At 43.7% G+C, this 14,719-nt stretch overlaps 1 long non-coding RNA gene and 4 other non-coding genes across 6 annotated transcripts; all 5 read right to left on the reverse strand.

The window, feature by feature from the left end:
• Positions 1–520: 520 nt before the first annotated feature.
• On the reverse strand, positions 521–13,672 carry LOC148007440 (uncharacterized). Of its 2 annotated transcripts, XR_015646410.1 has the most exons (6): positions 13,504–13,672; positions 11,667–12,200; positions 10,245–10,364; positions 9,557–9,784; positions 991–1,110; positions 521–617 (listed from the first exon to the last, which is right to left on the reverse strand). It is a non-coding gene; the product is annotated as an uncharacterized LOC148007440 (long non-coding RNA). The 2 variants fall into 2 exon arrangements; XR_015646411.1 differs by lacking the exon at positions 9,557–9,784 and having other exon boundaries at positions 525–617; positions 13,504–13,671.
• Positions 857–934, reverse strand: LOC120100260 (small nucleolar RNA SNORD115). Its single transcript, XR_015656505.1, has one exon. It is a non-coding gene; the product is annotated as a small nucleolar RNA SNORD115 (small nucleolar RNA).
• LOC148007441 (small nucleolar RNA SNORD115) lies at positions 10,111–10,188 on the reverse strand. The gene has a single exon (XR_015656535.1). It is a non-coding gene; the product is annotated as a small nucleolar RNA SNORD115 (small nucleolar RNA).
• Positions 11,950–12,026, reverse strand: LOC148007442 (small nucleolar RNA SNORD115). The gene has a single exon (XR_015656513.1). It is a non-coding gene; the product is annotated as a small nucleolar RNA SNORD115 (small nucleolar RNA).
• Positions 13,673–13,786: 114 nt separating the features above from the next.
• Positions 13,787–13,864, reverse strand: LOC148007443 (small nucleolar RNA SNORD115). Its single transcript, XR_015656536.1, has one exon. It is a non-coding gene; the product is annotated as a small nucleolar RNA SNORD115 (small nucleolar RNA).
• Positions 13,865–14,719: the final 855 nt, after the last annotated feature.

Consider the following 14,719-nt stretch of genomic DNA (forward strand, 5'->3'; position numbering starts at 1 on the left):
GATGACACATAGAAGGGAATTGGTAGCCAAAGCCACACCTTCAACTTCAATCTACCCTACTGGCTAGGTTCCCTGTGGCCTGAGAGTTTCGTGAAAAATTTCGCGAAGCTCCCTTTGGGGCAATAATTCTTGGAGTGTCTTTTGATGCAGAAAATTTATCGCCAATTTCTTCATCTCTAAACTAAAGTCTTATTCCTGGGTTCCCCTTGCCATTGGAAATCCATCTCTGTGCACCAGCTTTGATTTGTGAGCCTGTGTGTGGACTGAAATTTCTCCAAATTCAAAAGGTATATTCATATTCCAGATCCCTCCATTTGTGTAGATAGTATCATCTAGGATCTCTTCCAAGATATTCAATTTTATGGCTGTATGAACTACAGGTAGAAAGGAATTTCTCTACATTTTTAATAGTGCAGTTCAAAGGGACAAAACATACTGAGAAGTGAAATTCATTTCTGACTGGGATTGCATTATTTTTAATTAAGAAACCTTTGATGGGCTGAAATTATTGGTCAAAATACTGAGGAATATCTTATAGTAATTTCAATCCATTAATCGTGATCATTTCACTCACCTGGGAGTAGTGATCCTCTGGACGTAGGGGTGATGCCAGGTGACTGCAAGACAACAGAGCAGAGAGGGTAATGATAACCCGGTTGGTGTTGCAGACTTGCACACAAGCAGATTATGAGACTAGGTGCTAGTTGGCAGGCAGTGTTTGCCAGCACACTTGCACTAAGATTGTCCAGGTTCCCACAGAGGGGAAAGAACACAAGGGCAACAGAGCAGCTCAGATGAGTCCCGCAAGTTGTCCTCAAAGAGACAAAGTAGTGCTTGTAATCCTGGCTCCCTAGTTGGGCCTCAGCGTAATCCTATTGAGCATGATTTTTATGTCATCATCCTGTTCTTGACTTTCTGTAGTCATCATTGACCCAGGCACAGGCAGGACACAACTGTCACTAATTTAATTTCACCTGCACCATGTCTTACCTGGGCTGCCAACACTGCCTCAGAATTTGAATCCTCACTTGCAAGTGCAGAGGATACAAGGGCACAGCGCTCTTTTGTGGAATAAGGGGAGACCAAGCTTGAATTTAAAGTCTGTCCTCTCTAAAAAGGAAAGAGCAAGATGTTTTCGTAATTGTATCCCTTCATTTCATACAATCATGTTAATTTAAAGCAGACTGTATAAGAAGGCTAAAGTATGATGCCACTGAGTAGAATCACTTATTCAGTCCCACTTCCATGCTGACATTCCCAACACCCTGGGAAGTTACTTCTCTAAGAGATCATTAGGTCAATAGGTACCCAAAACCAAATCATTGATGAAGGGGATGACACATGCTCTGGATCAGTTACACCAATCAAATCTTTCAATTGCTAAACATCCTGAGAAACCAAGGCAAAGGTGAAGTTCCCTGAGTAATATGGGGAGAACAATTCACGAGCAGTTACATATACGTTAATCAAATTTTCAAGAGACTTGTGCATTTCAAATTTTATGTGCCGAGCTATGTTCATTCCTGCCCATTTCCGTACTGCATGGTAACATTCAGTTCCCACAGCTGGTTAGTGAATGGTGAAGAGAATCCGTTGCAAAGAAGAAAGCAACAAGTATTTTGGCCATGAATCCCTGATTGTTAGCACCCAGTGATTGCCATGTGATCAAACTGAGAATGTGACCAAAATTTGTGTGACTACATCAGTTGGTGTTTGCAAGTATCCCATTGACATCACGTTCGTCTGTCCCAAGAGCTCCAGAAAACATCTCCTTGATAGCTTTTTTTTTCTGATGAATACTGAAGTCAACTTTAGTAAGATCAAGGATGAATCAGTGTGAGTATACCTGGAAGGGAATTGGTAGCAAAAGCCACGACTTCAACTTCAATCTCCCCTTCTGGCTAGGTTCCCTGTGGCCTGAGAGTTACATGAAAAATTTCGACAGGCTCTCTTTGGGGTTATGATTCTTGGAGTGTCTTTTGATGCAGAAAATTTATCGCCAATTTCTACATCTCTAAAGTAAAGTCTTATTCCTGGGTTCCCCTTGCCATTGGAAATTGATCTCTGCGCACCAACTTGGATTTGTGAGCCTGTGTGTGGACTGAAACTTCTCGAAATTCAAATGTATATTCATATTCCAGATCCCTCCTTTTGTGTAGATAGTATCATCTAGGATCTCTTCCAAGAAATTCAATTTTATGGCTGTATGAACTACAGGTAGAATGGAATTTCTCTACATTTTTAATTGTGCAGTTCAAAGGGACAGAACATACTGAGAAGTGGAATTCATTTCTGACTGGTATTGCATATTTATAAATAAGAAACCTTTGATGGGCTGAAATTATTGTTCAAATGTAGAGAGCGGCGCGGCGAAACAAAGAGGGCGCTGACATCCAGCCTTGTCTGCATATAAACGACTTACTGTGCATGTGCAGGCTTGTCCCCTTGCTAGGGCTCCCTCTAGTGGTGAACAGCGGTACTGCACATGTGCAGTTTATGCACCAGGTGTTAGTTGACCGTTAATATGCTAATGAGATGATTCATTCTCCGCCAATCCCTGGAGAACAAGTAGTTGGGTGATCCAAGCCCCACCAGTCCCTGAGAGATAATTAGCATACTGTTGTCTATATAAGCCGAGCAATTTTGCTGCTCGGTGTCCCTGTTCAGAAGAGCTGTAACACTGAGAAGAGCTGTAACACTAAGAAGAGCTGTAACACTGAGAAGAGCTGTAACACTGAGAAGAGCTGTAACATTAAGAAGAGCTGTAACACAGTAAAGGCTTGCTCGCAAAAGAATCCTGTTGCCACACGATGTTCTTACTGGCGGGACATTGGGCGCGCGACAAGTGGTGCCTATACCTGAGAACCAACAGTTCCGGTGCCGAGGCGACCCTTCAGTGTGCTGAAGAGGATTCAGAACTGCGAGAAGGTAAATTAAAAGGCAAGCTCCGAGAGGCATGCCCCTTTTTGGATTTAGTCTTGCCATGGAGGGATTGTTGCTTGTTTTTATAGTGACTGTTGTCTTCTTACTAGTTGTGTTAAAATGTGAGGACATAGTCAAGGCAGGACAGAACATTCAAGAGAGCATGTCAGAAACGGAGCAGAGTGAGAAATTAGGAGTGCGCAAAAAGGAAAAGGTTACTAAAACAAAAGTGAAAGAGATACAAAAGGCGGAAGAAATGCCGCTGGAGGAAAAAATAGGTGTACCCCGGAGGATGAAGTACAAGTCATCTGGAGAGGATACTTTGTATCCATTAAAAGAATCAGAAGCCTTAGAACTGACTGGTAGTGACTCTGAGCAAGAGTTGTCAGAGTCGGAGGAGGAGGAATTAAAGGAAGAGGCAGCCAGATATGAGGAAGAAAGATATGGGCCTAGGTGGAGAGCCACTGTGAAGAAACCGAAAGTTATTAATGCCTCGGTGGCCTCCACTCCCCCGCCTTATATAGAGGGGAAGTGTGAGTACTCTTTCTGTCCACCTGAAACACAGCGAGCACTTAGGCAAATGTTTCCTGTGTTTGAGGACGATGGCGTTCGTTCTCATCAGCCCCTAGAGCACAAGCAAGTTAAGCAACTGGCAGAGTCTGTTCGTGCCTGTGGGGTTACTGCTAATTTTACCATGTCACAGGTAGAAAGACTAGCAAGCATTGCCATGACTCCAGCAGACTGGCAATCTGTGACAAAGGCCTGTCTCCTTAGCATGGGACAGTATATTGAGTGGAAGGCATTGTGGCATGATGCTTGCCAAGCACAAGCACGTGCAAATGCAGCAGCAGGACAACCTGCCTGGACATTTGACATGTTAACTGGACAAGGGCAATGGGCCAATAATCAAACTGCCTTCCCCTTGGAGGTATATGCCCAGGTTGCTATTAGTGCTGTCAAGGCATGGAAAGCTCTAACTAACAGAGGAGAGGTGTCCGGGAACCTGACCAAGGTCATCCAAGGACCAAGTGAGCCTTTCTCAGATTTTGTGGCCCGCATGATGGAGGCTGCTGGTAGGATTTTTGGAGACCAAGACCAGGCCATGCCCTTAATAGAACAGTTAGTTTTTAAACAATGTACCAAAGAGTGCCGCAATGCAATCCTCCCCTGGAAATCTAAGGGGTTGCAGGCTTGGATGAAAGCCTGTAGGGAAATAGGAGGACCACTTACCAATACCGGTCTAGCCGCGGCTATATTACAAGGACAAAGGCGGCCTGGCCTCTCTAGCAGAGGCATCACGTGTTTCCAATGTGGAAAGCCCGGTCATATGAAAAGGGAGTGCAGGAATCAGAATCCTGGCTTTAATCCAAAGAAAGCCCCAGGACTGTGTCCAAAGTGTAAGAAAGGGAAACATTGGGCCAATGAGTGCAGGTCAGTAAAGGACATAACGGGGAAACCCTTGGATATGTCAAAAAACGTCCAACGGGGCCCCCGTCCTCAGGGCCCTCAAATATATGGGGCAACCAGCTCCCCAGTAACCTGGGCTCATCAAACTTCCCCAGGAGAGCCACTCCGGGTTCCGCAGGATTAGACCTCCGTGCCACCTCCAGAATCGTCCTAACCCCTCAAATGGGGGTGCAGCCTATCCCCTCTGACTTTCATGGCCCTTTACCACCCAATACAGTTGGGCTGCTTTTAGGACGCTCCTCTACTACTCTTAAAGGATTGGTGGTACATCCTGGGGTTATTAATCAAGATTATGAGGGCCAGTTGAAGATCATGTGCTCCTCCCCATGAGGTCTCTTCTCCATTTCCCCAGGTGACCGGATTGCACAATTGCTTGTTTTACCCAGTTATCACGCCCAGTTTAAATCGGGAAGTACAAAAAGAGGGAAGAAGGGTTTCGGCTCTACGGGCACTGATTCAGCATATCTTATGGTCTATTTACACGCTCGACCTACTCTGATCCTAACCATTGAAGGAAAGACATTTGAGGGAATTCTAGATACAGGGGCAGACAAAAGCATTATCTCCATTAAATGGTGGCCTACAAAATGGCCCATTACTCAATCTTCCCATTCATTACAAGGTTTAGGTTATGAAGCTAGTCCAACTATTAGCTCTAGGCCCTTAAAGTGGAAAGCCCCAGAAGGACAGGAGGGTAGTTTCGTCCCATATGTTCTTCCTTTACCTGTCAACTTATGGGGAAGAGATATTTTGGCTGAGTTAGGGCTTAAACTTATGAATGAGAATTCCCTACCAGCACAGAGAATGGTAAGGGATATGGGGTATGTCCCAGGAAAAGGCATTGGTAAGCATCACCAAGGAACTACAGAGCCAATTCAACCCACTGCAAAACCCGATCGTCACGATCTGGGTTTTTCTTAGGGGCCATTGAGGGGGCTATGCCCATACCGTGGATAACAGAGGAAGCTTTATGGGTTCCTCAATGGCCTCTCTCCTCTGAAAAGCTGGAGGCCGCTCACCAATTAGTAAAGGAACAGTTGCAATTAGGACATTTGGAACCTTCAAGCTCACCCTGGAATACTCCAATATTTGTTATAAAAAAGAAGTCAGCAAAATGGAGACTATTGCATGATCTTAGAGCAATTAATGCACAAATGCAATTGTATGGATCAGTCCAACGCGGTCTTTTGCTTCTTTCTGCCTTTCCAAAGCAATGGGAGTTTATTATAATAGATATTAAGGATTGCTTTTTCTCTATTCCTTTACATCCTAAGGATAAAGAGAGGTTTGCCTTTACTCTGCCTGCAATAAATCATGTGGAGCCTGATGAGCGCTATCAATGGAAAGTCTTGCCCCAGGGGATGGCAAACAGCCCCACTATTTGTCAGTTATATGTACAACAGGCCCTGACCCCTGTCAGAGGGCAATATCCATCACTAACGATTCTTCATTACATGGATGATATACTCCTTTGTGGATCCAAACCTCAAGAGCTTGAGATAGCATATGCTGACTTAAGTAAACATTTCCAACAGTTTGGGCTAACTATAGCTACTGAAAAGGTTCAGAGATCGCTGATGGGCAAGTTTTTAGGAGCCGTTGTACATCCAGAAGTTATTACTCCACAAAAAAATTGAAATCAGGCGAGATCACCTACGAACCTTAAATGATTTTCAAAAACTTTTGGGAGATATTAATTGGCTACGGCCATTCCTGAAAATATCTACTGCTGAGTTAAAACCTTTGTTTGATATATTGAAAGGGGATCCGCAATTAACATCCCCGCGATCCCTGTCTATGGAGGCTGTAGAGGCCCTCCAAAAGGTGGAGAAGACTCTTTCTGAGGCTCAATTAGTAAGGATACAACCTGATGAACCTTTTGAGCTATGTGTTTTGCAAACTGCTAAATTACCCACTGCGGTGTTATGGCAGAATGGCCCCTTACTTTGGATTCACCCACAAGCCTCTCCGGCTAAAACCATAGAGTGGTACCCCTCAGCGGTGGCAAGATTGGCTATGAGAGGACTAAAAGTAGCTGTAACTCATTTTGGTAAACATCCAATAAAAATTGTTATACCCTATACTGCAGAACAGCTCCAAGTGCTGGCTGCTACAAATGATGACTGGGCAATACTTGTGTGCATCTTTTCAGGGGTGTTTGATAATCACTACCCCAGGCACCCCATTTTGACCTTTGCAAAATGTCATCCCCTTGTGTTTCCCCGGGTTACCAGCATGGAACCCCTTCAGGCAGGGGATATTGTTTATACGGATGGATCGAAAACTGGTTTGGGTAGTTATGTGCATGACGGTAAAGTGGTAACTAAGCAATTTACCCCTAATTCCCCTCAATTAGTTGAGTGTCAGATTGTATTGGAAGTGCTCCGAGTGTTCCCTAGTCCATTAAGTATTGTTTCAGATTCCTCCTATGTGGTTAATTCAGTTAAATCTTTAGAAGTTGCGGGAATGATTAGAACCACTAGTACAGTGGCTTCCATGTTTCTGGAGATCCAGCAGGAGTTACTATCTCGGCATTCCCCTTTTTTCATCACCCATATAAGGGCTCATTCAGGGTTGCCTGGCCCAATGCCTCATGGGAATAACCTGGCCGATTTGGCTACTAGAGCCACTACGTTTGCTGTGCTGACTCCTGTGGAAGCTGCCACCCAGTTCCATTCTTTATTTCATGTTACTGCTGAGACCTTACGCAGACGTTTTCCTATTTCTAGAGCAGAGGCCAGAAAAATAGTGCTTCGCTGCGGTTATTGCAGTGCGTTTATTACCACCCCACCTGTGGGCATTTATCCCCGTGGCCTTCGACCCCTGCAGGTTTGGCAGATGGATGTTACCCATGTCCCTGCCTTTGGAAAATTAAAGTATGTGCATGTTTCCATCGATACATGCTCCGGGGTCATAGTTGCTTCTCCCTTGTCTGGGGAAAAGGCCTCTCATGTCATTGCCCACTGTCTTGAGGCTTGGAGTGCTTGGGGTCTTCCTAGGCTGCTCAAGACCGACAATGGCCCTGCTTATACTTCAGAAAAGTTTAAACATTTCTGCAATCAGATGGGTGTTGCACACCTGACAGGACTTCCTTATAATCCTCAAGGCCAAGGAATCATTGAACGTGCCCATCGCACATTAAAGGCTTATTTAAATAAACAAAAAGGGGGAATTGGTGAGGTGCCGCCAACCCCCAAGGTTGCCATCTCCACTGCACTTCTTACTTTAAATTTCTTAAATTTAGACGCCCATGACTATTCGGCGGCAGAACGCCATGGGCAGTGGCCTATCCCACCCAAGGATCAGGTGAAGTGGAAGGATGTACTCACTGGAGAATGGAAAGGCCCGGATCCTATTCTAATACGATCCAGGGGAGCGATTTGTGTTTTTCCGAAAAATCAAGAAAATCCAATTTGGGTACCTGAGCGTTTGACTCGAAAACTGCTTTCTGCTCTTCCTGAAGATGAGACTACGAACCCTACTATTACTACTGGGAATGGTAATACAGGTTAATTCGCTCACCCTGTGGGCTATTGCCAGATCCTGGCCAGTACCCATGCCAGTTCATAGCAATTCTACTGTTTTGAGAATAAGACTGACAAGCATAATCTCTGGCCTTGGTTTCGATGGGTGCTGTCCAATGAGCAAGGGTTATATACATCCCTGACCCCCTTTGCTAGGTTGATGGGAGAGAACTTCGTGCTGTATAATGTTTCAGCTACCAGAAAAAGGTGATACCAGGTTGATTAATATTCAATATAATAACCTCTTGGTAAATAATACTGCCACTAGTACTTCAGTATGTGCTAGATCACCTTTTTTTCTGATAAGCACTAATGTAAGCAGTGGTGCTTTAAATTGTAATAGCTCTGATGTAGTCTGCTATTTAGCTGAATGCTGGGATGGCACCAATGACACCGCAGTGATGGTTAAGATTCCCTCCTTTGTGCCAATCCCAGTGGAGGCAAACCCAGATAGCTTTCCTATTCTTAATTTGCTGAGAGCCAAAAGAGATTTTGGAATAATGGCAGCCATAATTTCAGCCATTCTGCTGTCTGCTGCCACAGCTACCACAGCTGCAATCGCTATGACCAATCAAATACAGACGGCTGAGAATGTCAATCAGAACTGCAGTGGCACTAGAGATACAAGAAGAATTTAATACCTATTTGGCATCTGGCCTTCTATTAGCCAATCAAAGGATAGATTTAGTTCAAGAACAATTGAAGCACTGTAGCATATGACACAGCTGTCTTGTGTTTCCTCCCTTCGAGGTTTATGCATTATTCTTTTGTGAGCTAACTTTTCTCAGAATTTTCAACAGAACAAAGAAATCTCAAATTATCTGAAAGGAAACTGGTCCATGAAAGCAGAGCAACTATCAAGACAATTGCTGATGCAGATTGCTGTCCTCAACAGCACTAGGCTGGACCCCATCACAGTTGAAGACTTTACCTCATGGATTACCAATGCTTTCTCCCTTGTTAAGGAGTGGGCGGGCATGTTTGTCCTGGGGAGCTATTGTCCTCCTGGGATGCAGAGTAGGTCTCTGGCTTATTGGCTGTTTAAAAAGAGAACATGCCAGACACAAAGTGGTTGTTTACCAGGCTATGACCACCATTAAAAAGGGTACTTCTCCCAACATATGGCTGGCCTCTTTGAAAGATCAAGAATTCGCCCTAGATCATTTTTGTCACAGTCATGTGGAGTCATTGTATCCAGGGACGGGCAACTTTCCTCGAACTCGGACCAACCTAAGACACGGGGCCTGGTGGCGATAGGGTAACTCTATGACGGGTAAGGACGAGTTTGGATGAGAACGACCTAAGACAGGAGCAATGACAAGATTGACATGACACCCAGAACTAGACCAGTCATTTTATTAAACAAAAAAGGGGGAGATGTAGAGAGCGGCACGGCGAAACAAAGATGGCGCCGACATCCAGCCTTGTCTGGATATAAACGACTTACTGCGCATGTGCAGGCTTGTCCCCTTGCTAGGGCTCCCTCTAGTGGTGAACAGCGGTACTGCACATGTGCGGTTTATGCACCAGGTGTTAGTTGACCGTTAATATGCTAATGAGACGATTCATTCTCCGCCAATCCCTGGAGAACAAGTAGTGGGGTGATCCAAGCCCCACCAATCCCTGAGAGATAATTAGCATACCGTTGTCTTTATAAGCCGAGCGACTTTGCTCCTCGGGGTCCCTGTTCAGAAGAGCTGTAACACTGAGAAGAGCTGTAACACTGAGAAGAGGTTTAACACTAAGAAGAGCTGCAACACTAAGAAGAGCTGTAACACAGTAAAGGCTTCCTCGCAGAAGAATCCTGTTGCAACGCGTCGTTCTTGCTGGTGGGACATTGGGCGCATGACATTCAAAATACTGAAGAATACCTTAAAGGAAATTCAATCCATTAATCGTGATCATTTCACTCACCTGGGAATAGTGATCCACTGGACCTCAGGGGTGATGCCAGGGGATTGCAAGACATCAGAGCAGAGAGGGCAATGATGACGGGGTAGGTGTTGCAGACTTGCACACAAGCAGATTATGAGACTAGGTGCTAGTTGGCAGGCAGTGTTTGCCAGCACACTTGCACTAAGATTGTCCAGGTTCCCACAGAGGGGAAAGAGCACAAGGGCATCAGAGCAGCTCAGATGAGTGCCGCAAGTGGTCCTCAAAGAGACTAAGTAGTGCTTGTAAACCTGGCACCCTGGTTGGGCCTCAGCGTAATCCTATTGAGCATGATTTTTATGTCATCATTCTGTTCTTGACTTTCTGTTGTCATCATTGACCTAGACACAGGCAGGACACAACTGTCAATAATGTAATTTCACCTGCACCATGGCTTACCTGGGCTGCCAACACTGCCTCAGATTATGAATCCTCACTTGCAAGTGCAGAGGATAAAAGGGCACAGCGCTCTTGTGTGGAATAAGGGGAGACGTAGCTTGAACTTGAAGACTGTCCTCTCTAAAAAGGAAAGAGTAAGATGTGAGGGCAATTGTATCCCTTCAGTTCATACAATCCTGTTAATTTTAAGGAGGCTGTTTAAGAAGTCTAATGTATGATGCCACTGAGTAGAATCACTCTTGCAACTTCCACTTCCATGCTGACATTCCCAACACATGGAACGTTACTACCCTAAGCGATCAATAGGTCAATAGGTACTCAAAACCAAATCATTAATGAAGGGGATCAAACATGCTCTTGATCATATACACCGATCAAATCTTTCAATTGCTAAACATTGTCAGAAACCAAGGCAAAGGTGAATTTACCTGAGTAATATTGGAAGGACAATACACGAACACTTACGTATACTTTAATCAAATTTTCATGAGACTTGTGCATTTCAGATTTTATGTGCTAGGCTATGTTCATTCCTCCCCATTTCCACACTGCATGGTAAAAATCAGTTCCCACAGCTGGTAAGTGAATGCTGAAGAGAATCTGTTGCCCAGAGGAATGCAACAAGTATTTTGGCCATGAATCCCTGAGCGTTAGTACTCAGTGATTGCCATGTGAACAAACTGAGAATGTGACCAAAATTCGTGTGACTAGATCAGTTGGTGATTGCAAGTATCCCATTGATATATCGTTCCTCTGTCTCAAGAGATCGAGAAACCATCTCCTTGATAGCATTTGTTTTCTGATGAATACTGATGTAAACTTTAGTAACATCAAGAATGAAGCAGTGTGATGACACATAGAAGAAAATTGGTAGCCAAAGCCACACCTTCAACTTCAATCTACCATACTGGCTAGGTTCCCTGTGGCCTGAGAGTTTCGTGAAAAATTTCGCGAAGCTCCCTTTGGGGCAATAATTCTTGGAGTGTCTTTTGATGCAGAAAATTTTTCGCCAATTTCTTCATCTCTAAACTAAAGTCTTATTCCTGGGTTCCCCTTGCCATTGGAAATCGATCTCTGTGCACCAGCTTGGATTTGTGATCCTGTGTGTGGACTGAAATTTCTCCAAATTCAAAAGGTATATTCATATTCCAGATCCCTCCATTTGTGTAGATAGTATCATCTAGGATCTCTTCCAAGAAATTCAATTTTATGGCTGTATGAACTGCAGGTAGAAAGGAATTTCTCTACATTTTTAATAGTGCAGTTCCAAGGGACAAAACATACTGAGAAGTGAAATTCATTTCTGACTGGGATTGCATTATTTTTAATTAAGAAACCTTTGATGGGCTGAAATTATTGGTCAAAATACTGAGGAATATCTTATAGGAAGTTCAATCCATTAATCGTGATCATTTAACTCACCTGGGAATACTGATCCACTGGGCCAGTGGGGTGATGCCTGGTGACTGCAAGACATCAGAGCAGATAGGGTAATGATGACGGGGTTGGTGTTGCAGACTTGCACACAAGCAGATTATGAGAGTAGGTGCTATTTGGCAGGCAGTGTTTGCCAGCACAGTTGCACTAAGATTGTCCAGGTTCCCACAGAGGGAAAAGAGCACAAGGTCATCAGAGCAGCTCAGATGAGTCCCGCAAGTGGTCCTCAAAGAGACAATGTAGTGCTTGTAAACCTGGCTCCCTGGTTGGGCCTCAGCATAATCCTATTGAGCATGATTTTTATGTCATCATTCTGTTCTTGAATTCGGTTGTCATCATTGACCCAGACACAGGCAGGACACAACTGTCAATAATGTAATTTCACCTGCACCATGTCTTCCCTGGGTCCCAACACTGCCTCAGAATTTGAATCCTCACTTGCAAGTGCAGAGGGTACAAGGGCACAGCGCTCTTGTGTGGAATAAGGGAGACATAGCTTGAATTTGAAGACTGTCCTCTCTAAAAAGGAAAGAGGAAGATGTGAGGGCAATTGTATCACTTCAGTTCATACAATCATGTAAATTTTAAGGAGATTGTTTAAGAAGTCTAATGTATGATGCCACTTAGCAGAATCACTCTTGCAACGTCCATTTCCATGCTGATATTCTCAACACATGGAAAGTTACTTCCCTAAGATAACATTAAGGTCAATAGGTACCCAAAACCAAATCATTGATGAAGGGGATGACACATGCAGTTTGTCATATACACCGATCAAATCTTTCAATTGCTAAACATTGTCAGAAACCAAGGCAAAGGAGAATTTACCTGAGTAATATTGGAAGGACAATACACGAACAGTTATGTATACTTTAATCAAATTTTCATGAGACTTGTGCATTTCAGATTTTATGTGCTAGGCTATGTTCATTCCTCCCCATTTCCATACTGCATGGTAACAATCAGTTCCCACAGCTGGTAAGTGAATGCTGAAGAGAATCTGTTGCCCAGAAGAAAGCAACAAGTATTTTGGCCATGAATCCCTGAGCCTTAGCACTCAGTGATTGCCATGTGATGAAACTCAGAATGTGACCAAAATTCGTGTGACTAGATCAGTTGGTGTTTGCAAGTATCCCATTGACATCACGTTCCTCTGTCCCAAGAGCTCCAGAAACCATGTCCTTGATAGCATTTGTTTTCTGATGAATACTGAAGTAAATTTTAGTAAGATCAAGAATGAAGCTGTGTGATGACACATAGAAGGGAATTGGTAGCCAAAGCCACACCTTCAACTTCAATCTACCCTACTGGCTAGGTTCCCTGTGGTCTGAGAGTTTCGTGAAAAATTTCGCGAAGCTCCCTTTGGGGCAATAATTCTTGGAGTGTCTTTTGATGCAGAAAATTTATCGCCAATTTCTTCATCTCTAAACTAAAGTCTTATTCCTGGGTTCCCCTTGCCATTGGAAATCCATCTCTGTGCACCAGCTTTGATTTGTGAGCCTGTGTGTGGACTGAAATTTCTCCAAATTCAAAAGGTATATTCATATTCCAGATCCCTCCATTTGTGTAGATAGTATCATCTAGGATCTCTTCCAAGATATTCAATTTTATGGCTGTATGAACTACAGGTAGAAAGGAATTTCTCTACATTTTTAATAGTGCAGTTCCAAGGGACAAAACATACTGAGAAGTGAAATTCATTACTGACTGGGATTGCATTATTTTTAATTAAGAAACCTTTGATGGGCTGAAATTATTGGTAAAAATACTGAGGAATATCTTATAGGAAGTTCAATCCATTAATCGTGATCATTTCACTCACCTGGGAATAGTGATGCACTGGACCGCAGGGGTGATGCCAGGTGACTGCAAGACATCAGAGCAGAGAGGGTAATGATGACAGGGTTGCTGTTGCAGACTTGCACACAAGCAGATTACGAGACTAGGTGCTAATTGGCAGGCAGTGTTTGCCAGCACAGTTGCACTAAGATTGTCCAGGTTCCCACAGAGGGAAAAGAGCACAAGGTCATCAGAGCAGCTCAGATGAGTCCCGCAAGTGGTCCTCAAAGAGACTAAGTAGTGCTTGTAACCCTGGCTCCCTGGTTGGGCCTCAGCGTAATCCTATTGAGCATGATTTTTATGTCATCATTCTGTTCTTGACTTTCTGTTGTCATCATTGACCTAGACACAGGCAGGACACAACTGTCAATAATGTAATTTCACCTGCACCATGGCTTACCTGGGCTGCCAACCGTGCCTCAGAATTTGAATCCTCACTTGCAAGTGCAGAGGATAAAAGGGCACAGCGCTCTTGTGTGGAATAAGGGGAGACGTAGCTTGAACTTGAAGACTATCCTCTCTAAAAAGGAAAGAGTAAGATGTGAGGGCAATTGTATCCCTTCAGTTCATACAATCATGTTAATTTTAAGGAGACTGTTTAAGAAGTCTAATGTATGATGCCACTGAGTAGAATCACTCTTGCAACTTCCACTTCCATGCTGACATTCCCAACACATGGAACGTTACTACCCTAAGAGATCATTAAGGTCAATAGGTACCCAAAAATAAACCATTGAGGAAGGGGATCACACATGCTCTTGATCATTTACACTGAGCAAATCTTTCAATTGCTAAACATTGTCAGACACCAAGATAAAGGTGAAGTTCCCTGAGTAATATGGGGAGGACAATACACAAACAGTTACATATACTTTAAACAAATTTTCAAGAGACTTGTGCGTTTCAAATTTTATGTGCTAGGCTGTGTTCATTACTCCCCATTTCCATACTGCGTGGGAACAATCAGTCCCCAAGCTGGTAAGTGAATGCTGAAGAGAATCAGATGCCCAGAAGAAAGCCACAAGTATTTTGGCCATGAATCCCTGAGTGTTAGCACTCAGTGATTGCCATGTGATCAAAATGAGAATGTGACCAAAATTAATGTGACTAGATCAGTTGGTGTTTGCAAGTATCCCATTGACATCACGTTCCTCTGTCCCAAGAACTCCAGAAACCATCTCCTTGATAGCATTTGTTTT

The sequence above is a fragment of the Rattus norvegicus genome, chromosome 1, assembly GCF_021556685.1.
Source record: "Rattus norvegicus strain SHRSP/BbbUtx chromosome 1, alternate assembly SHRSP_T2T, whole genome shotgun sequence".
NCBI classification, from domain to species: domain Eukaryota; kingdom Metazoa; phylum Chordata; class Mammalia; order Rodentia; family Muridae; genus Rattus; species Rattus norvegicus.